At 36.0% G+C, this 24687-nt stretch overlaps 2 protein-coding genes across 2 annotated transcripts in view; one reads left to right on the top strand and one right to left on the bottom strand.

Moving 5' to 3' along the window:
• PRICKLE4 (prickle planar cell polarity protein 4) overlaps window positions 1-24687 on the top strand; it is a 326491-nt gene that overhangs the window by 101359 nt on the left and 200445 nt on the right. The window lies entirely within an intron of this gene.
• Window positions 1-24687, bottom strand: part of USP49 (ubiquitin specific peptidase 49) — a 51460-nt gene that overhangs the window by 15084 nt on the left and 11689 nt on the right. The window lies entirely within an intron of this gene.

Genomic DNA, 24687 nt, shown 5'->3' with positions numbered 1-24687 from the left:
GCGCCAGAAAGAATGAAGCGACTGGGCCAAAGCCGAAAGGACGCTCAGCTGTGGATATGTCTGGTGGTGAAAGGAAAGTCCGATGCTGTAAAGATTCTTTCTCCATAGGAACCTGGAATGTAAGATCCATGAATCAAGGCAAGCTGGACGTGGTCAAACAAGAGATGACAAGACTAAACATCGACATCTTAGGTATCAGCGAACTAAAATGGACAGGAATGGGTGAATTTAATTCAGATGACCATCAGGTATACTACTGCGGGCAAGAATCCCTCAGAAGAAATGGAGTAGCCTTCATAGTCAATAAAAAAGTAGGAAAAGCAATACAGTACTGGGATACAATCCTCAAAATGACAGAATGATCTCAGTTCGAATCCAAGGCAAACCATTCAATATCACAGTAGTCCAAGTCTATGCCCCAACCACCAGTGCTGAAGAGGATGAAATTGACCGGTTCTATGAAGCCCTACAGCACCTTATAGAACTAACACCCAAAAATGATGTCCTTATCATCATGGGAGATTGGAATGCTAAAGTAGGAAGCCAAAAGATAACTGGAATAACAGGCAAGTTTGGCCTTGGAGTACAAAATGAAGCAGGGCACAGGCTAATAGAATTTTGTCAAGAGAATACGATGGTCATAGCAAACACTCTTTTCCAACAACCCAAGAGACGGCTTTACACATGGACATCACCAGACGGTCAACACAGAAATCAGATTGACTATATGCTCTGCAGCCAAAGATGGAGAAGCTCTATACAGTCAGTAAAAACAAGACCAGGAGCTGACTGTGGCTCAGACCATGAGCTTCTTGTTGCAAAGTTTAGGCTTAAATTAAAGAAAGTAGGGAAAAGTGCTAGGCCAGTCAGGTATGAATTAAATCATATCCCTGTTCAATATACAGTAGAGGTGACAAATAGATTTAAGGAATTAGATCTGATAGACAGAGTGCCTGAAGAACTATGGACAGAGGTTCGCAACATTGTACAACAGGTAGCAACCAAAACCATCCCAAAGAAAAAGAAATGCAAGAAAGCAAAATGGCTGTCTGAGGAAGCTTTGCAAATAGCTGAGGAAAGGAGGGAAGCGAAAGGCAAGGGAGAAAAAGAAAGATATGCCCAATTAAATGCAGAATTCCAAAGAATAGCTAGAAGAGATAAGAATGCCTTCTTAAATGAACAATGCAAAGAAATAGAAAAAAACAATAGAATAGGGAGGACCAGAGATCTTTTCAAGAAAATTGGAGAGATGAAGGGAACGTTTCATGCAAAAATGGGCATGATAAAGGACCAAAATGGCAGGGACCTAACAGAGGCAGAAGAGATTAAGGAGAGGTGGCAAAATTACACAGAAGAACTATACAAGAATGAGCTTAATGTCCCTGATAATCACAATGAGGTGGTCACTGAGCTCGAGCCAGACATCCTAGAATGTGAAGTGAAGTGGGCCTTAGAAAAGCTGAGCAACAACAAAGCTAGTGGAGGTGACAGTATTCCAGCTGAGCTATTCAAAATCTTAAAAGACGATGCAGTAAAAGTGCTACACTCAATTTGCCAGCAAATTTGGAAAACTCAACAGTGGCCACAGGATTGGAAAAGATCAGTTTACATTCCAATTCCAAAGAAAGGCAGTGCCAAAGAATGTTCAAACTATCGCACCATTGCACTCATTTCTCATGCTAGTAAAGTTATGCTTAAAATTCTACAAGCTAGACTCCAGCAATATGTGGATCGAGAACTACCAGAAGTACAGGCAGGATTTCGAAGAGGCAGAGGAACTAGAGATCAAATTGCTAACATACGCTGGATCATGGAGAAAGCTAGAGAGTTCCAGAAAAACATCTACTTCTGCTTCATTGACTATGCTAAAGCCTTTGATTGTGTGGATCATAACAAACTCTGGCAAGTCCTTAAAGAGATGGGCATACCAGACCATCTTATTTGTCTCTTGAGAAACCTATATGCAGGCCAAGAAGCAACAGTGAGAACTGGACACGGAACCACTGATTGGTTCAAAATTGGGAAAGGAGTCCGGCAAGGCTGTATACTGTCACCTTGCCTATTTAACTTATATGCAGAGCACATCATGAGAAAGGCAGGGCTAGATGAATCAAAAGTTGGAATTAAGATTGCTGGAAGAAACATCAACAACCTAAGATATGCAGATGATACCACTCTAATGGCAGAAAGTGAAGAAGAACTAAAGAGCCTCTTGTTGCGGGTGAAGAAGGAGAGTGCAAAACTTGGGTTGAAACTAAACATTAAGAAAACCAAGATCATGGCATCTGGCCCTCTCAATTCCTGGCAAATAGATGGGGAAGAAATGGAGGTAGTGACAGATTTTATTTTCCTGGGCTCCAAGATCACTGCAGATGGGGACTGTAGCCAAGAAATTAAAAGACGCTTGCTCCTGGGGAGGAAAGCCATGACAAATCTAGACAGCACACTAAAAAGCAGAGACATCACCCTGTCAACAAAAGTGCGTATAGTCAAGGCTATGGTCTTCCCAGTTGCAATGTATGGCAGTGAAAGCTGGACCATAAGAAAGGCTGAGCACCAAAGAATTGAAGCCTTTGAACTATGGTGCTGGAGAAGACTCCTGCGAGTCCCTTGGACTGCAAGGCGATCAAACCGGTCAGTCCTAGAGGAGATCAACCCTGACTGCTCTTTAGAAGGCCAGATCCTGAAGCTAAAACTCAAATACTTTGGCCATCTAATGAGAAGGAAGGACTCACTGGAGAAGAGCCTAATGCTGGGAAAGATTGAGGGCAATAGAAGAAGGGGACGACAGAGAATGAGGTGGCTGGATGGAGTCACTGAAGCAGTAGGCGTGAGCTTAAATGGACTCCAGAAGATGGTAGAGGACAGGAAGGCCTGGAGGAACATTGTCCATAGGGTCGCGATGGGTCGGACACGACTTCGCAACTAACAACAACAACATTCAAGTTTATTATTCAAGTTAATATTATTTTAATATTAACATTATTCAATTAATATTATTCAAGTCTTAATAAGACATTGACAGGCAAGAAAAGTTTGAGTCTAAGTCTTTAAATCTTTAAGATATGCCATCAATATGCCAATTAGCCACCCATCTTCTACTTAAATATTTTACACTACCAATCTGTGAACATCATCAATAAAATTTAAAGGGTAAAAAAGCACAGCATGCTATCTTCTACAGTTGAATGAAACAGCCACTAGAAAAAGAATAAAAATAAAGTTGTTTTCTATCTCTGAGGCAATGCAACCTCAGAAAAAGACATGTGTGCTTTAATGAGACAGAACATGTTCTGTCATATTCCAAACCACTTTTTTCATTTGAATCCAAAGTGCTGCACACATCCCTTATACATAGACCTGAAATGCAGTTGTAGACAATTTCAAAAGATTGTTAATTTAGTTTATGTTATCTGTGTGGGAGTTGGCTCTAAGTTTTGGACACGGACTTCATCTATATCTATAACCAACAATTACTGAATTTCAAGGCCAAAAACAAAGCAAAAGGTCTGTTAAACTATGGGGAGAAACACCATAATTAAATTATACAGAACATAAAGAGGGAATTTTACTTTCATATTTACAGAAGATAATCAACTGTTTTAGTGATTTCTTCCTAATATGCAATAAAGATTCTTGTAAAATTATATAACATATATCTGAAAATCTTAAAAGTGGTTATGTTCTACAGTTCTTTAGTCAGAACTGAAGAAGTTTCTTGGATGAGAAGTGAAATGTCTTCTAGCAGAACAAGGAAGTCCAGTTGCCTTTTGAAAGAATGTACCTTTGGAACATATAATAAAAATGCCTCCCCCAACCTACTGTAGATAACCAAAGGATTAAACAGAAACTTAGGTTATTGGTTATCAACATTGCTATACAGTTATGCATCTAATGCCAATGGCAATTGTAACAAATTCAATGACTTTTCCATTGAAATCTGACCAGTGTGCTAAAAAATAGTGGTGTTATTCTATGAACTTTGGTAAAAATGGGATAAAGGCATTAAGATGTTGACTTGCTATAGCATATTGAAGGAAGAACACAGAAATATGTGGGAGACTATTTCTATTTTCACCAACAGATGGGGCAAACTCTTTCTTGTGTAGAGATGTTCAAGGGTCTAACTCTATTGCTTATTTTGGGGAAAAATAGCTCTTCTATTTAATTATACAACTGTACTAAATTTCTCCAGCATATGTATGTTTTGATGTGGATTATAAATTCTATAGTGCTTACTTAGGAACAAGATAACTCAATAGAGTGTACTTTTCTAGACTTACAGGTTTTCATAAGCAATATCTCTATTATTCTGAGCAATAACTGATACCAACAAATATCTAGTGCATCGCTGATTTCAATTCACTATGTAATTATTTGTCTAAGCACACACACACACACACACACACACACAGAGAGAGAGAGAGAGAGAGAGAGAGAGAGAGAGAGAGAGAGAGAGAGAGAATATACTGAATATATATTAATGTAAGGATTTTGTACAGCTGTTAAAAATATACTTTCTGTTGACATTACAAACAAAAGCTTGCCAGGACAATTTTCTCAAAAAATGAAACTGGGAAGGTCCAGGTTCAAGTTACTAACCATAAGAGGCTTACTAGTTTACTAAGTCTACTCCCTTTCTCTTAGCCTAATTTATTTGACAAGATTAGGAAAAAAAACTGGAGAAAGGAGTGTTCTGTACACCATTGTGAGCTCCCAGAGATATGGTGACATAAATTTAAATACGGTAGTCCTCAATTTAAATCAGTTTGTTAGTGAGCTGTTGAGGCTACAATGACACTGAAAAAAATGACTTATGACTGTTTTTTACACTTAGGACTATCTCTAGCAGCTTCCTCATGGTCATGTGATCCTTTTGTAATCTTCTGACAAGCAAAATCAATGGGGAAGCCAGATTCACTTAACAATCATGTTACTAACTTAACAACTGCAGTGATTCACTTAACAATTGTGGCAAGAAAAGTCATAAAATGGGGCAAAATTCATTTAACAAATATCTGACTTAGTAACAGAAATTTTGGGCTTGATTGGTTGTAATTCGAGGACTACCTGTAAACAAAAATTCCATAATGGTGGAGAGCAGGGGTCTCTGCAAATTGTGTTATGATTAACACTACTATTGTAAATATGAGATTAGGAAATAGTAATCTAGTCAGACTATTTTGAAAATAATTTTATTGGAAGAAAAATATATTTTATCTTGTTTACAGAACTGTCTACTTACACTCGTTCATTTAGATTTTATTTTATACAATTGGTATAGGCAGCTCATCATACTTCCGACTATAATTTAAGTAAAGAAATATCTGCACAATGAATTTTTCCCTCCTTTTGTTTCCTGTTTCTATTGGTCCAATATCAATCAGTAATTGAATGACACTACTGCATATAACCAATCACTTTGTCTCCCAGAGTTGAGATTGGAAGGCCAATGTTTCAATACATTTAATGCTTACTTAAATCTCTTAAATGCATGTTCAACATGTAAAAGGAATCTTCAGGTTTTTTTCAGATATTTTAGGGGGAAAACAGTCTTAGTTGGTTTCAGTATAATCAAAGCCAATTTTTTTAAAAAAGTTTAACACTATAGCTAAATGGAAAGAAAAAAGAGAAAGGGAGTGAAAGCTAAAGGTGAAAGATACATGTCTCAACTGCCAGTGTAGATGTGGGGTGGGGAGGGTTTGTACAAGTACGAAAAAATTATGTATTTTAGAAATTCTTTTCCGGGGCACTTTGTTTACCAGCTAAAGATTTAAATTAGAGGATATTAGTATCCTCAAATTGGACTGTAGGTAACTGGTCTGTTTTAATTAATGAGTCTCAGAAATGATGTTTTAATACATTGAGAAGAATGAACAGTGTCAGAAATTGCTGATAATTTACTTGACACTGAACAACTCAATATAACTGATTGGAAAGCATGAGGGAGGGTAATTTTTGCTTTTAGTATCAATCAGTGGTTGCTTTATTTTTTTGACTACACAGTGTACAAAGATTTAACAATTCCAATATTAAAAAGGCACATTATAGGAGAAATAATTGGCCTGAAATTAAATAGCTCTGATTTCTGACACTATAACTCTATAAATAACAAGATTGACAGGAAAAAACCCATAAAATTTAAATGTTCATGTATTTCTCATAATTTAAGTTGGTGAAAAAGTTACATGAGTGACAATGAGCATAAGTAATCTTAAAATTCTAAATTGATGGTCCTGATTAGAAAACATCTCTTTCATGTCATAAATATTAAAGAGTTACATACAAATAAGCAGTACTGGAAAAATTATTTTAGGAATAAATCATGTTCCAAAAACATACCTATTCCTTTCTCTAAGGTTGTGCTTTGAGAAAATTGGTTCCACCAGTTTGCACTAGACATCTACTTTGTAAAATGTTCATTGGCTATCACCCATGACATCACAATCCCTCCTTTCCTAGTTGTTGAATTTGTTTAAACAAGACAATCACTTCAATCAATTATAAGTAATGCAGAATTTATATTGTTTAAAAAGTTAGTCCTTATAACGAGCAAGGAGAGATAGAAATGTTACTATCATTGCACCTGTCAACTTTATAAGTAAGGAGAAAGGCAGACTTAGGATATAGTGCAAATCTTCTAAGAATCTGCATGCAAAAAGGCCCTGAAAATTCTTACAAAATAATATACCGGTAGTACCTTCTACAGCAGGAGTGTCAAACTGGTGACCCCCGGGCTGGATGTGTCGCACGCAGGTCACGCCCACCCTAGCTCCGCAAAGGCAAAAAATGTTGTGATGTCACAATACGTCACATGACGCGATCGAGTTTGACACCTGTGCTCTACAGAAATTTTAGCACAACACATTCGTCTTTTACATCACAAAAGGGATGGAAGGGATACTAGATATTCTCTGATCCAATCTCCTGTTTGGTGCATGACTTATTACAATTATCATTGACAAATCACGATCTGTCAAACCTAACCCTAACTCTAAAGAGAATTTACCTTCATGTGACAATCTGTTCCACTGGCCCACAGATGTTGTGGTGTGGGATGGGATGATACCCTTTTGAAAACATTGTTCTTCCAGCTACCTTTTTATACCACAGGCACTGTTAACTTCTGTTAAGAGTATATATGTATACAATCTAGCATTATTACATATTCCTAAAGTATGAAAACTTCAAAAAGCTAATCATTTCTTCATTTGAGATAACTACTGCTTTTACATCACATCCCTATTATAAATTCCTAGTGTATTGTATACAGGTGGCTGGATGGAGTCACTGAAGCAGTAGGAGTGAGCCTAAATGGACTCCAGAAGATGGTAGAGGACAGGAAGGCCTGGAGGAATGTTGTCCATGGGGTCGCGATGGCTTGGACACGACTTCGCAGCTAACAACAACATTGTATACAGTACTCCCTCTTCAAATCTTGCTTTGGTACAAGGATCGAAAATGTATCTTTCTGCTCAGTTCTGCTCTTAGAGTCTTAAAAAGATGCTAGTTAACACACAGTCTATCCCAGTGGTCAATTCCTACATGGCCAAGAAGAACATAATAACAACAACAACAACAACAACAACAACAACACCCTGACATTTGCAGTAGAACCAGCGATTTTTGTATTTTAGACAGGCAACAGAGGATCAGCTAATTCAGGCAGGGACAGCATGTACATGGGCCAGTGCTTCCCAGCCCTTAGGTAAATAGGCATGCTAGCAGAGAAGTTATTCTATACTGAAAGATGACCAATCTCTTTCAGTCTTAATTACCTGTCACATTATAATACATCGGGAAATGTACTTGATAGCTATTTAAGAGCTGCAAGGACTGAAAGGCATTTCTGTCTTTTTTCTTCCCTCCTGCGGCTCCCTGAATATCCTGAAAAGATACTCCAGAAAAATAACAGAAGGATGCTTACTTTTGAATAGTGTTACATTGGAGACTGCAACAGAAAAGAGGAAATTAGCCATAACTAAGTGAAAAACTTAAAAATTACATCACCAGAATCTTTTAGGCATGTTTTATTTTTTTAAACTGGGCCTACATTTTTACCCAACTTTTACTTGTCTGAAAACTGTATATATGGTTTAGATTTTATTTTATTTTGCCTTCTATTAATAATTAAATATTTCATTTTTCTTGCCTTATATTAATGGCTTATTATTTTCTAAGCGGTGGGGATAAGGTGATTTATAAGGTTATGGGTGATCTGCTGTTCTGTTCTCTTGGCTGACCATATTTTTCTTATATGTATTGGGGGGTTTTCATAATCATAATCATAAAGTTGGAAGGGACCTTGGAGGTCATCTAGTCCAACCCCCTGCTCAGGCAGGAAACCCTATACCATTTCAGACAAATGGCTGTCCAGTCTCTTCTTAAAAACTTCCAGTGTTGGAGCATTCACAGCTTCTGGAGGCAGGTTGTTCCACTGGTTAACTGTTCTAACTGTCAGGAAGACAGTTCTATTTGGAAGGTTCCCACTCTCAAAACGTCAGGTGGTCTTGAAATGATTTGATCATTGGGGCGATGAGTGTAATGTTAAAAGACCTAAAAGACATATTGTAATGGAGAAAATCTATGTGGTCACTAAGAGTTGAAGACTTAATCATGCATAATCAATAAAATATTTTTTGCATGTTGCATTTTATTTGTAAGCAAATTTGGGATTTTTAATAATGGATAGTTGTATATAAATATATTAAAATAATGCAACTATGTTTATTTGCACATTGTTGCTTTATATAATTTTGGTCAATATTCCATATTTACTGAACCCAATCCCCCATATTACAATTCCTATTGCTTAGAAAGAGTGTCAACTCTAGATAGGTTTTACTGCTAGGACTAGGGAGAAAGATTAGTTGGAGTAATTCTAGCTATCAGTAATTATCTACATTAAGGCTGCAGTCCTATACATATTTACTGAGGGAATGTCCTCACTGATAAAAAAAGATTTCAGAAACTGGATATTTCTCAGTAATAAGCTTTGCAACTCAAATCAACAGTTTATCAGATTACCTGAGCATACAGAAGTGTGGTAGTTCTAAATTCTAATGAAGCATTTCCCCTCTCAATGCTCAAGAATTTAATGTTTCTGAATGTTAATTTTCCCATTGAAATGGAACCTGGGAAGCAAATGTCTGAAGAAGGAAGAGGTGTAAACAATTTTTCCCCTTTCCTGAAGCACTATCATCATCTAGCTGACCAAAGGCATTATGATGAATATGGTAAATTACAAACTCTACAGTGGATATAAAAAGCCTACACACTTCTGTTAAAATGCCAGGCTTTTGAGATGGAAAAAAAAAATCAGACAAATCACTTCAGAATTTTTTAACCTTTAATATAACATAAGCTGTACAATTCAATTGAAAAACAAACTGAAATCTTTTCCCTTTTTTTAGCACCATTGTAACAGTTGCTAAACAAATGGTTGTAAGTCAAGGATTATCTTTATATTTATAGCTTGAATATTTCTTACCAAACATAATGTGCATTTACAAATCAAGAACAGCAGATCTACCTTTGTATATCTGCACTTTTCCTTTATATTCAAGAAGCTTTACAAGAGAGTAGTTCTAATTGGAAATTACCTTTCTAGGGCTGCATTTCTGATCCAAATAATTTCATCTTGTTATTAACACTTAAACAACTTAACAAATGAACTTGCGATCCATAACACTTTATATATTCCAATCAAATAATAAATACTTGTGGTACTATAATTCCATTTACTGTTTATTAAATGGTAAATCTCACAAATTGGTAACAAAAATAAAAATCAATCATACTATTAAGATCATCAGACTTACTGGAAAATTAAATTACTTTTAATTATTTACTTTTCCAATAGTTTTTTTAACTATTCTTACTCTAATAAACAGTGAGATGAGAATGTAATTTCTTTAAAATACCACATTGTTCATTGACTTCTTAATGTACTTTTTAATGATCACTGCTTAGCTGGGATCACATGTCCTTCTCTTGGAATGACAAGGTGCAAGTGTCTGTGCTTGGAGATTCTTCTCATAAACTACCGGTATACTTTCTGCTGCCTGGAACTAGCCTATGGTTGCCATGGATGCCATTAATTCCTAAAACTCCCCTTTGAAAGTTGGAAAAATTCCAGTACCAGTCACTGTATTTGATCTATATTTGTCTTGGAGAAGTTGATGAAACCATTAAAAAAACCACAGTCTCATCAACATTGGCAGGGCATGCTATTATATATATAAACAGGGAACAAATCCCACACTCACCCACATTTATATTACCCAGTTGAATAATGAAATGTCTGCAAACAAATAACCAAAGTCAGAAAGCACCAAGGACTCCATGCTTTCTAGTAAATACATTTTGGATTACAGCCTATACTATTGCTAACGTATTTTATTAAAAAAATTCAACAATCAAATAACTTCCACAGCATATTGTTGCCAATTTCTCACCAAAAAGGATGAAGCCAGTCTGTGACTGACTTCAATTTTGCTAACCCCAAAATACAGAGAACAAGGAGACAACAACATCATGAGCCAATCAATGCTCCAGCTAGCAAAAAGGAGAGTGCAAAAACCACTCATCTGGATTCTAACCCTTCCTAGTATTTGTCCAAAAATAGCAGCTGCCAAGTTGTCATTCATTTAACTTTATTGCACTGAGAAGACTTCTGTTGAGGAATGTAGTACAAATTTTGCAACAACTTGGTTGCTGTCAAGATGGAAATACAAAAGAAACAATACCTTCAGACAGACATCAAGAGCAGAATTTGAAGCAATCCAGAACCCTTTACCTCATACCCAACTCTAACGAAAAGAAAAGTAATTGCTATCTCCCATCCCATCCTCAAAAAATTGCTTGAAAAAAACACTGCATGTTGGATATATCAGAGAAATGGAATACAGACAAAACTCTTGCTTCCTTTGCCTAGGGTAGGCTACTGTGTCTTAAGGTAGTGCTTTTCAAGCGTTCAATGGAATCCTAAGATTTAAAAGACTTTTAAAAAAAAGCTTCAAGCTTCACAGCTTGAAAAAGTATGAAAATCTCTGTCTGAAATAACATTTCCAAGTATTTGCACAATCAAAACTGCTTGTGTGTATTTTAAGGTGAAACCAGTAAGACAATATGAATATGTTGAATCACACACACACAATCTGAATGCATGTAGAGTGGGACTCGTAAGCTATCAAAGACACCTTTCTCTTTTAAGATCCTGTGAACACATACATCAGCTGAAACCCAGAATCCAAATGAGTCCTACCAATGCGAAAACAGGCCACCCACAAAGTCTGCAAAGCAAAAAAGATTACTTCTTTTGGTGCAATTTTGGATATACCAGCACTGAACCAGAAATAAGCCAGCTCAGCTGGTGAATGCAGGCAACAGTGTAAGATCTGAAGCTGGTCCTGGGGTGGTGGAAAGACCTTGTGTGGAAGTGCTCTCACCCAGAAAATGACTTAAAGACATCTACACTGCTGAAACCAAGCAGAAACTGTAAGTTAGACATTTTTTATTATCTCTGGCCTTAAGCCTTAACAACATCTCGGCACACACAAACTTTCCTTGTTCTTGCCTATCTGAATATCAAAAATAATTTCATATATGTATTTTCTATTTATAGGTCACTTTTAAAAACAGGGCAATAGAACTATAAAAAATAGTAACTTACTTTTTCCTCCTGCCTTCTAAGAGCTCAATGTACATCACACTCTCCCTTCCCATTTTTTCTCACAACCCAGTGAAATGATATGGAGCAGAGCAGGAATGATTGACCTAAAGTTATGTAGTGAGTTCCATGGATGAGGCTTAGCTGTATCTGGGTCCTCTTAGTTCTAGTCCAACATTTTAATAAGTGGGGAGAAAATCAGATGCAATAAAAGACAGGCTTTTATTTAGCAAAAAGGATGTATGTCCAATCCCACATTTATAATATTTGTTTATATACATGACTATATAAACATAGAAGAGATGGGAGGAGATGTATGGATGAAACTAGCCAAGCAATGTAACTTTATATTTTGCAAAATTTCAAAACATGCTGCCCAAATTCAAAAAGATTGTAGTATTAAATAACTTTAAAGCAGAGCTCTACAAAACAAAATCTGAATTTTTAATCTAATGTATGTATTAAACTACAATTATAACAATCTGCATTTATATTGTTTACAAGGGATCTTAAAAATAGCTGAAAATATCTATTTTTGAAGTCAGTCTTATACACACACATACATACATACACATATGTATAAGTGCTAATGTAAGCTTTAGCTTTCTGAATGAATTATTTACATTTACAGGAGTGCTCATAAAAATAATCTGTTTCACATAAATACAAAGCATTCCAGTACTGTTCACAATATTATGGGTCTTTTTCAAAAGCATATTTTAAGTGTCTACCTCTTACAGCAGTTTGGAGAATTAGAGACTTAACTAACTCTGATGAGTTCAAGAGGTGGAGGAGGGAAATTGATCTACAGAGCAGCAGGAATCACACTGACAGCTTGCTAATCAAGGACAAGTGTTTATAGGCCTGAAATTTTAATTTTATTTGTAGTCAGCTGCTAGGAAAAAAAATACAAAAATCCTAAATTAAACAAAATAATTGTTTAACAGAACAGTTTATACGAAAATGTCATTTTCAAATATATTTTACCATCTAAATTAACAATAGATTGATCTTTGAAAATTATACCATATCTGAATAGATTTCAAGATATAAAATTCATGCAGAATTTAGAATTAAAATCTCTGCATTAAATCAGAAGAATTAATGTTTACTGGTAGTATCTAACCAGTTCGAGTAGTAGCTTGAACTTAATAATAAGATGTATGTTATATGAAAACCCAATGTTCTTAATTTATTGGGATTGCATTCCCTGATTCCAACAATTGGGCAATTCATTTATTTTCAGCAAGAAAAATATCTTTTCATTTAGTTATGATTGGTGATATGTTCCTTTCTTTTTGCAAAGCCAAGTACATGGCTGAAGATATCTTACATCTTTATTTTAACCTCAAGCAAAGAGAAATACCTGTTCGCTCTATGTTTATATTTCTTTAATAAAAATGATTCTATTAAAATGTTTGCCACCAGCTTAGCAATAAAATTATTTTTTTCTCCATTTAATTATTTCTCTTTTCAACTCATTTAACATAAGTACAAGTTCACTGTGATCGTTTGCAAAGATTTTATAGTCCTCCCCACCTCAAATATTGGTCAATCAATATATTGAGTGCAACAGTTTGGATCACCATTAAACATCCCATCCTAAATTCTGCCTTTAGTACACAGGTTGTATAAATTAAATCAACCTTGGGGAAATCTGGCTTGGATCAACACTGCATGTAGTAATCTTTTATTTCTTAAAAAAAAGAAAGAAAATAAGAAAATCTGTATTTGCATTTCTGTAATATATAATAATTTAGTCCAGTGAGAACGAACATTCCCATAACTTGATATCCTAAAAATGTCTTAGTTGAAAATAAAATTGAAAGTTGGCAAAGCTTCTTATAAGTATCTATTTAAAAGGATACTTTTAAATAGATTTGTAGAACAGAAACATAAAGAGTGGTTGCACCCATGTATTTGTATGGAAATGTGTCCATTTGTCCAGAGAAAAGGAACAAAAAACTGAGACCGTAGGAAGTATCTGGGGAAGGGGAAGATTAGTAGGAAAAGCTAGATGACCAATTTGTCTTTGATCCATTTACCTATAATGGGGTGTTCTGTAGCCAGCTAGATGCATTATGACAGACATTTTGGGAATAGAAAAGGCTCCCCCAACAACCATTTTGTGAGAGATCCCCTAACATGTTCACAAACTCCAGAGTGCTCACCAGCTCCCCAAATTATCATCTCCAGTCATATGCAACAATTCTTAATATATACTTTTGTTCTGGAGCTTTATTTTGTATAATTTTCAATAAGAGAATAATACACTAGATAAAACTAAAAACAGCCTGCTGTCCTGACACAATAGATTTGGTAACTGCTGAATCTCACTCTTTCAAAGCACAAAGAAATCTATGGCAATTTCTTTTATATTACCAGCTCTTGAGGGTGCACACACACAACTAGCTTGCAAAAGACTGGGCCAATTATGCACAAGCTTTATCAGTAACTACAATCCACTCAAATGATAGCATTACATGTAATTTACTGCACAGCCAATTAAGAATAAACATTTAAAAATACTAAGGTAACAAATATAAATGAATTTCCAAATTGCAAATAGCACAAATTCAACCACAGTCTGTTATAGTCAGGGATTGAAAATTATATTTAAATTACATTTATTCCTTAAATAATTCAGTGATTGCCAATTAAACATGCAAGGGGTAAGGTATAATGAAGATATTCTCATCTGAACACTTTCCATATATCAATGTGTTATCTTTTTAAAAAACTTAAGGCTCTAAAATAGTTTTTATGCAATATAAACATCATCCAAATCAAACTATAACTAAGGGTATGAATAGTGTTAAGTCAAGGTGGAAACAGTTCCTTCAAGATTAATAGTTCTTAATTTATTTAAATAATATTTCACAAAGGTGCTTCTTTCTACTATATGTTTTAGCAACTTGAAGAAACCTAAGTAATATTCATACAATGTTGTATTGCATAGTTAAACAGAAATATTCAAAATAATTACAGTTGGAAGTTATGAAACATTGCTATTGAAAAGGATTGAAGGAATAAACCTATGTGGCGTCTTCTACAGACATTTATGGGTATTGTTTCCTCAGAGAGTCTAGCATTAACTACCACAGTGCCTAGCTTCTATTTACTGTCTGGACAGATAGAGGGGATGCACCAAAATTGCAAAGCTAACCCCTGATAATGGATTACATAAAGTTATGTTCCTTTTATGAGCCACTTAAAAGGGCTGTTTGTATATGTGAGAATAGTCTCTAAACATATCCCTTTTTTTCTTTTATTATTTTCAACATCAGTCTTTAAATTTGCTACAAAAAAGCACATTTAAGAATACCACTGAAGCATTTGTGAAAAGAACCAAATAAAGTCAAAGCAGCAGTATTTTGGGTCTTAGTGGATTCTGGAGATAATGCAGATCCAGCTAACCCTTGAATACTGGCTAGCATTAAAAAAATCATGTGAAATGTAGTATTAGCACTACAGTGCTCTTTCACATCTACAGTATGCTATCCCTTACTTTTCTTATCCTTTCTTACAGGATATTGTATTATATCACAGCAATTACATTTTAATTGCATCAAAAACAAAGACATCATCCACTACTCCTTCAGTAAACTTACTTTCCTAAGTATTTTTCTCTGATTAATCTACTAAAGTTTCTGGTTTTTATTCTGGGCCTCCTTCCTGTTGCTTTCATTGACTGCCCACCCACCCCTTTGTCCCCAAATCCATAACATTCAAGTTTCATTACATCCCTTCAGCCCCCACTAATTTCCATGCCTCTTTGGAATACAACAACTTCTCAGCAGTTGAAATAGTCGCTGAAGTGGAAGAAAGAAGGTAATCAACAGCCTTTACAGCCAAATACTATTTATAATTAAGCTGAATTTAAATGGATCACAGAAAATAACTAGGAGATTGTGACTTTATATGCCAAACTGAAAATATAATTCTATTTAATAATTCTTATTAATTCTGGATTGCAAATCTTTTTGCTGTAAATGATTTTAAAGATGGATGCTTCTGTATTGTCTACCATTTGTCAGACTGGGAAATACTTAGAGGGATCATTTTCAATGGGTATGTCAACTTGGAGCCAGAATTATTCAGCCAGGATGAACTAGCAGTTGAAAATAGTAGAACACATTTTCCTATGGGTGCCATCCACAGCAAAATGTACCTAACACAATTACCCCTCAGAGGAAACATCTTTCCTCCAGCATGGCAAATCCTTAGCCAAATAATACTTATCCCAATTGTTAGAAAGAAAAGCATAAGCAAAGATAAATTATCTCTCTCCAATATTTCAATTACTTCACTACTATGAACCCAATTCTAAAATATACTATTCATGGATACTTGCTAGCCCCTAGAGTTTCTACATTAGAAAAATCTAGCAAGTAAAGCCAACTAGGAATAACCATTGGCACTTTTGAATAGGAAATTAAACTTGTAAAAGTATATTTACAAAAGGAACAAAGTATGGGCAGATAATGTTGAACTCCAAGTCTGATTAGTCTTAGCCATCATGGCTAATAGTTGAGATGATAGAACAGCAATCCAATATCTGGAAGACCCCATATTTCTCTACTTTTAAAATCAATATTCTATGCTTTATTCTTCCTTTTGCATTATAACATGTAATTGTATAACCAAGCTGAAATTTGATATTAAAAATAAAAATATTTTTTAAAGGACAGCATAATTGAAAAGCAATAAACAGAAATGGTATCTTATTTTTGCAACTGTATGTGAATTGTATCACCCATTAGTATTTGTTTAAATGTTTAAGAACATTTAGTATGCCTCTATTAACAATGTTTTTCATGATTAGTACAAAGTAAATCAATATGGATAGCTAACATTTAAAAATGCACATTATATTATTAAAAATATGTTTCCACATTCTGCACTTTAAGCATTCATTCATTCATTCATCCATGTGGGGAAATATAACATTCTCATTTTTCTATATAAATTTAAATCAATAGTTCATATACTAATGAACATTAATTAGTATTTAACATGAATTTTAATTTTAGAAAGTGAGAAACCTACCCTAAAATGGTTTATTTTGACCCAAAAAAGGAACCAGATTTCACAAAAGACTTATGAGAAAACATAAAAGAACCAGAGATGCTTGATTTTACATCTTCACTATTATTTTCTATACACTGTATTTTAACAAAGATACTAGTTAAGAGTGAAGACTTGGCTCCACCGTATTTTCTATTAAAATCTGGGTGAGAAAGAAAAAAAGCAAAACTTTGCTTCCTTTTGAAAAATCAGTGAACCAATACATTTTTAAACAATAAGAACTCTAAAACTTTTAACAGACCGAACAGTATTTAAATATGCAGGTGACTACAGATTCTGCTTATGTTGCAATTTACCATTACAAGATCATGCCCACCTATCAAAGCAACTAGTTAATTCTTCAAAAAAAATTCATTTGTTTTCCTGTATATTAAACTATTTTCAGTGATAAAATAGGGTAGATATTATAGAGCCATTGTATCAACATAATTACATCAAAACTTATGTTTAGATGAAAATGCAGTATTAATAATTTCAACATCATAGTTGCTATATAACAAACAGCATTTGAAAATGAATTGTTACAAAAGCTCAATCCATGTTTAAAGGCCAAGAATTCCCAAATGCATTAATGCTAGGGACACATAACCTCTATCACCTGCTCTCCCCAAATCTTCTATTTATATCAACATGCTAATAACAAGAAAACTTCAAATCACAAAATACATTCTAAAAATAATTTTAAGATACTTAAGCTGTAATGTTGTGAAAAAGTTACAAACATCTTACTCGAAATTGACCATGTAAGATTCTAACTTGCAAACAAAGAACTACACACAACTAAGCAACAACAGCAGGAACCCTTCCTGTTGCCTACCACTATTCCAACTTTTTTCCACATTGTTTATGCCACCACTTCCAACAATTACACTACTTATTAAAACAATTGCTACTTTGCCTACAGTTATTTCTTCCCACTATTTTGCTGCTCTCCAGCCACAAATGGCAACAACTAGGAACATGCACATAACTCTTTTAGCTTTCAGCAACTATGCTTTACCTACCCAATTCTTAATGCAGTTCTTAAATCTCCTTAAAAGTGCCTTTCTTCCAGCATCCTGCTAGTTTAATGTCTACTAGTTTACTCCCCCCACCTTTTTTTCTGCCCAGTCCTCAAGCTATCTCACAGAACCCTATGGGTTTAGTAAGACTCCTAGCTCTCACTATACACCAGAGCACAGCCTGTGTTTACCAAAGCAGAGTAAAGTCTTATCTCAGACCTTCAAAAGTCAGTTGTTGGCCAATATCTTGGCTTGATCGGGCAAATCCTGTCACAGCTATCCATCTTTTCATTTGGGAGGGTTGACTTCTGTCTTCTTCCCCGCTCCCTCTAAGAGGGGCCAGCGCTTCCCCCTCTCGGTTAGCACAACCTCCTTTACCCCCTTAGGAGGGGCTGAAAGGAGAAAGGTTCTCCCCCACCCCCTACTCTTTAGGGGTCAAGACCTCTTCCCCTCAACCGGCCTGCCCAAACGCGTGAGGGAGATTCCCTCCAAATCAGAAGGTGGGGCTTAAATGAGCACAGCCTTCATGTCCCCAATGTGCAATCTGAGCTTCAAAGGGGTGGAGCCCCCTCAAACCTTCCACGACAATTGGGGGGTAGAGTCTCCCCCACCGGCTACAACCACGCACAAAACAGCCCTTTCTACCTCAGGAAGGACTCTCCCGCTTCCCCCTATTTAAGGTCTAAACCCCAAGGGGGTAAAGCCCCCGCCCCCCCTCCGGCCCCTTTATTTACCGCCATCATCAGCACGCGCGAGCTGTCACCAAGCGCGAGACACCCCAACCGGTACGCGACACGCCCCCCCGGCCTCCCATTGGCCGCCAACTTCACTCCGCCCCTGGTTGTCATTGGGTAACGCGCGCGCCACTCATCATTTCCGTCCCACCCTCGGCATGTGACGCTTCCACTATTCAGCTATCTTGTTTACGCCGTCTGCGCACGAACGCGGTCGTTGAGTTTTTCTGGGACCATTCTTTTTTTTTCCCCCCCTTAACGTCGTATACGTAACGAGAAAAAGCGGGAAGCGGTCTCCGATTTACGCGAGTGGCGGGTTGGAGGATGTACGCTCTTTTCAAGAATCGAAGAGATTCTAACGGCTTTGCTCAAAGGAACTTGGGCTCCTTTCCTATTGAAGGAATGGCTTACGGGGTGGCATTGGCGGAATCTGAGAAACCCTAGCTCCATTCTCCAAACTCGAAGCTTTGGACGGGAGCCTTTCTCAAAACAGGAGCCGGCAGTGCATTTAGCTCCACCCAGGAACTGTGACATTCCTCGAGTTGTGAATCGCGGGGGGGGGGAGGGAAAGGAAGTGGGGTTAAGCTTGGTTGAATCGCAGGAGGGTAAATAAGGCTGTTTCCGAGACAAAGGGACTCTTAAAGTGGTAGTGACCCATTTCGTGAGTCCTCCGCCTGCCCGCCTATCTGGAGCTTCGCGGAGGGGTTGGCCAGGGCTTTTTCAGCTCAGACCTTCCGAGCAGCGCAGACTTTGCTTGAAACGCGTGTAGAGACTCCCTGTCTATGTGTGAGCGTGGCTCGTTCGGGCCCAGGGAGGGTGGAGAAGTCTGCCGAATATCTGCTCCTCGACGACGCTTCTTAGAACGAGGGCAGCATCTGACAGGTTCACAGGTGTAATAAGCACCCGAATATAGTTATGATAACTCGCGCCATCCTGCAAAGTCTTCGAGCGACCTGGCAGGTGACCATCGGCCTCTCTGTTCATCTTCGGTTTCTCGTCTAGCTAGCTAGAAGACATTGTGCTTCACACGCTGCATTCTCTTCTGGGAATATTTCGGTCTTAATAAGGAAAAAATAACGGTTTTACTTTGTTAAAAGGCATTAAGAAAATCCAATTGCTTTAGTATGACGTCTACTTTTAATACAGTTTGCATCTGCATGGAGCTAAATGTGACATTTTGTCCGGCTTGAGCAAGGCTATATTTGTACATGGGTTAGTTTGAATCAGGCAGGCTGCGATCAATGAATGAGTCTTTTAAACAGCCCCTATCAATTTCCATTAATACATATTCCTTTTTGTAATGGGAATGGTTCACCATTATACAAAAAAAAGACCTTTGTAGAAGATTGGTTAGTTTCTTTACAGAATCTCATTTGGTAGCTGAATTTTATAGTGCTTCCAGAATTTTATGGTGCTTCCAGACAAACGCCTCCAAACACTAGTGTCAAATAATATTGTGTTTTTATTCTTTTTTCCTCAATAGAATCTTTTTTCCATTTTTTTAAAGATGAAAGTGATGGGAAACTAAGGTTGTGTTATTTTTTGCCCCTTTCCTTGTAAAATTCCATGAAAGAGGTAGCACAATAGAAGGCTTGTTCGGAAGAATCTCTCTTTTCCTGAGCAAAAAATGTGGTAACATAAATGCATTACCATTTTCAGAAGAAAATGTTACAGTAATTATTAAATGGGACGTTTTATCAGGTTTCTGCTAATCCATCAAATTATATCTCACATTCTTGTTCATTCAGTATAGTGTAAATATAATGGATTAGTGCTTTGTGATCCTGCTATGAAGTTAAACTATGAATCTTAATGATTATTACATATAATATATATATAGCGTAATTATTTTTCAGTGATGCCCTGCATTGCAAACAAAGGATCCATGGTTTGTGATATGACAGTAAAGTGAAAACAGCTAATTCCAACCTGTATCCACTATTCCAACATAAAATCCAAATCTGTTTTGCTTAATAGCTTAATGGTTATTCAAAACTTGGAAGACTTTATAATTTGCAAATTTGCAATGTTTTGATTGATCCTATAAAGATAGTGGATGATTATATTTTGGAGTATTTCTAATGGATTAACGTTGCTTTGTATGTATCTGGGATCACTACACATTCCAAAGCATGGAGTTTTTTTTCCCCCAGGACTCCTCCCCCCTCAATACTCACACACTGTTTGCCACCATATCTCTTGTTCAGGCTTCACAATTCGCAACAGTACCACGGCACAGAAACCTGATAATGCAACACATAACTGACAGCTAAAACCATTTTACAGTCTCTGCTGTTAATAGCAACACAAAACAATGGATCGATTTTAAGACACTGCAATATGATGTCCTACATGTCATGCAATCCTACATGAATAGATGCTAAATTAATTTCTTCAATATTACATTAAATGGCCATGTTTGAATACATATTACAGAATCAAAATTAAAACAATGAATCATCATAGCTTTTGATCCTTTGATTGGATTTACTCAGTATTATTATACAATGTATTTAACTGAGATAACACTGTAGTATAGTAGCTGCATAATAATATGTATGAGAGACCTGCAATAAGATGATACATGCATGGAATTTCATTGTGACTATTATACTTTGTGTCATTAACATATCAGTTATATATAACTATAATGTATTTTGGTTATTGGTCTGTAAATGTAATAACTATCATAGTTTCTACCGTAAGCAGCTGTATTATGATGCAACAGAGGCATAGACATGAACTGTAATTTAACAGTGGATTTTAGGTTATTGTTTTAGAATAACATTTTCATGATAGTCATCCCACAAAGAACTATACTGCAACATTGGCATTTAGTTTATGGCATAAAGGTAATTTGTGATGTGTATTACATGTTGGCGCCATATGCATATCCATTCTTACTCCTGATTTATGATATTTATCTTAACCAGTTTTTAACATCCTGAACATCCTCTTTCGAAAGCTGGATTTATATTACAGTGATATAAGCCTTTAATTTCTGTATTTTTCATTGGTATTGATACTAATGGTATTAAATGATAGGATGTATTCCTGTAAAATTCATGATATATTCAATACCTAATCTTTATTTTGCACCATTGCTCTAATACCATAAATATGCTATTCATCATTTTTGACATAAATATAAGCAGCTCTAAGCTGTGCTCACATGATGGATTTTTTATCTCTTAGGAAGATCCCGGATTCAAAATAAGATTGATTGGATCATATTAGTTCTATCAAGCAATTACTCTATTATTGTACATTTTTTAATATTGGTAGATGTTAACTTCAGATAGTAAATTTAAAAGTACTTTAAAAAAATGATGAAAATCCATCTCCTAGGTATGTTCTTGAGCCACATTAGTGACAGATGAACAGTTTAACTAGTAGTGTTATTATAGTCCCTGTTTTTCTTTATGCTTAGTCCAGTATGAATTCTTTTAAATGTGTTGCCTATAAATATAGACACCTGGTGTTAAAGTAGGCTTTTGCCAATGCCTACTTTCCAATCCAATGAACAATTTTTAGGTATGGAATTAAGTCATCTGTGGATCCACCTAATTTGATCTTTGCAGTTTTGTATATTGGTATGTAAACAATCTGATCCTTCTAAATTTTCCCATTATGATAGAATAGTAATTCTATAACTTTATTGTGTCTTCTAGATAAAAAATAAAAATAAGCAGCCGAAACATATGTATAAAAATCAAAGGTGTGTACAATAATGATATTTCTGAATGGTCTGCATACAAAAAATTATGTTTACTACCTAAAAGTTACTTTTTACTTCCACTAAGTATAAGGATTGGCCAACCAAGTTAACCTAGGATAAGAAGCAGACTGTGATAGTTTTGGTTGCCATGGGAACTAGTGAATAGAAAGGGAGAGAAAGAGGCCAACTTTGGGGGAGGGGTAAACAAAGAAATATAGAAGAAAATGATAATATGGAAACACATATATGTGAAATCTTAGAAAATCTTACCTAAAAATTATAAGTCTCAGTTTTATAAGCCTATATGAGAGGAAGCTGAAAAGCAAGGTACTTGAAGAGAACAACTGTGTTAAAATCCAGCTGAGCCCAGTACTTAGTAGGTTCAGAAGCTGCAACAATGAAGGTTGAGGAGCAGGATTATAACGTTTTCCTAGCTGGCAACTCAAGGATATAATTGTAAAATGCCTAAGACTGGTTGGGGTGTTGTGAGAAAAAAAGAAAAATCATTTGGCCTCCATCCTTCCAGATTCCTTTTCAGTGATCTCAGTGGGATGAGCTTTGCTCCTCTCCAGAATTTGAAGATGTGAAGGCCTTTACCCGCCCACCCAGTGGGACTCTTTGGGAGTCAAGAAAAGAACCAAAGAGTGCATTAGAAAGAGTAGCAATTGAAATAACCTTTAAGAATAAAACTTGTTGGCTTTGGGTCTCAACCCTCCCTCAATATCCAGCAAGCCCCAAAAGGAGAACTTGCCTCTTGCCCCCACCTCTTTGGCAAAGGATTCTGCTGAACCATCTCCCCTTGTGTTTTCCTGGGTCCCATCACAAACCCATCACAACTGAGGTCTGTAAAAATCACAGAGCTGCTTTTGCGTGGATGACGTGGCCCATTAAGGAACTAGAAAAGCATTGAGAGGGAATCTGGAAAATTATTGATCTTTCCAAGTATATATCATATTTTTCATGTCAAACAGTCCTGGGAAGCAGAAATGCTGTAGAGCTTCAGGGCATAAATACCAGGAATCTGTAGAGAAGAACTTTCAGGGTGATGAATGCAAAATAATTAGAATTTCGGTATCAGTGTTCTATGGCAGCTATACCAAACCAACCCAGTAAAGCTTCTTTTTGGATTATTTGAAAATACCTTGAAGCCAAGTTTAAAGGTCATGGTTTTGATTGGAAAAAACCCAGGAATTTCAGAATTTGCTCTTTTTTTGCACTCCCTAATTTTGATCTATTTGCAAAGTACAACAGGTACTTAAGTTTCACTAATTAAATAAGCTAGTTTGAGCTCTTGAAATACTAGAATATTAGCCCAGTGCACAAGTGAATTTGACTTCATTGGGCAGGTTATTAAGATTTATGGTACAGATTTTTTCCTCTGGCAATATAAGGTTTGGTTTTACTCCACGTTTTTTCTTTTCCAGTCATCACTTCTGGAGTTTATCTTTTCCTCTTCTACATAGAACAGTCTTTCGAATGAAGATTGCTTCTCTAGAAAGGCTTCCTGCTGGTTAATTTAAATGATACTGCTTCTAATTTTACTTTTTTTCTCAGATTGTTTTCTAAAATTACATCATTACAAACAAAGTCAATATTTAGTTTTCTTCCATCCAAAGAATATTAATAATCCCCTGATGTTCTGAAGGCAAACTGTGAGATGTGCTTCTTTTAGTTGCTTCAGATAATATTTTATTTTGGCTTTCCAAGTGCTTTAAAATTTCCAGGAATGAATTTGTATGATAATTCTTTGCAACCGAAAGCTTCTTGTTATATAGTTATATAGCTGAGAAATCCTGCTGCTTTGCTGAAATAGTCCCTGCAGTTTAATCCGCGTATTACCTTCTCCAAAAGAGTATTGTTCCCTTAATGATTATGGAGTCAATGAACACATCTTTCATTTTACTTTGCATAATGACTTGATAATCCTATTCTAACATCTTTTCCTGGATATTCAAATAAATTTTATATTAAATTGATTACGGTATATTATTCTCTGGTATAGCCCCTGCTCTTCGAAACATCCTTCCCTCAGACATTAGAATAGCTCCAATTTGGTTGTCCTTTCATAAAGCCTTAACAACATGCCTATGCCCCCAGGTCTGGGGCCCTCTGTGTTAAAGGCATCTTCAAGACTCAGTTCCCCTTGTTGGACACATCCATTCAGAATGCTTAATTTGTCTATCTTAAAACTAATGAGCCCTTTTTTAGAAGACAAACCTTTTTTCTTCCTAACCTTGAAATCTATCTCTCATCTTGGTCAAGACCCCCTTGCTGGTTAACAAGTATAGTTAAAGAACTTAGGAAGAAAACTAAAATCATCAGAATAACTTTAGTAAGAAAGCTCCTTGGGCGAAACATAACAAAGATAAGCTTAATCCTGGAAATAACAGTGATAGAAAAGGCTTAAGTGTCTTAAGTGTGTCTACAGCTAATAACTTGCACTGTACTCTTGCACAGTCCATTATAGAGAGAAAA

This window comes from Vipera berus, assembly GCF_964194415.1.
Source record: "Vipera berus genome assembly, chromosome: 3".
Lineage (NCBI taxonomy): Eukaryota > Metazoa > Chordata > Lepidosauria > Squamata > Viperidae > Vipera > Vipera berus.
Note: the sequence above shows the minus strand (reverse complement) of the source record. Positions and strands in the feature narration are given on the sequence as shown.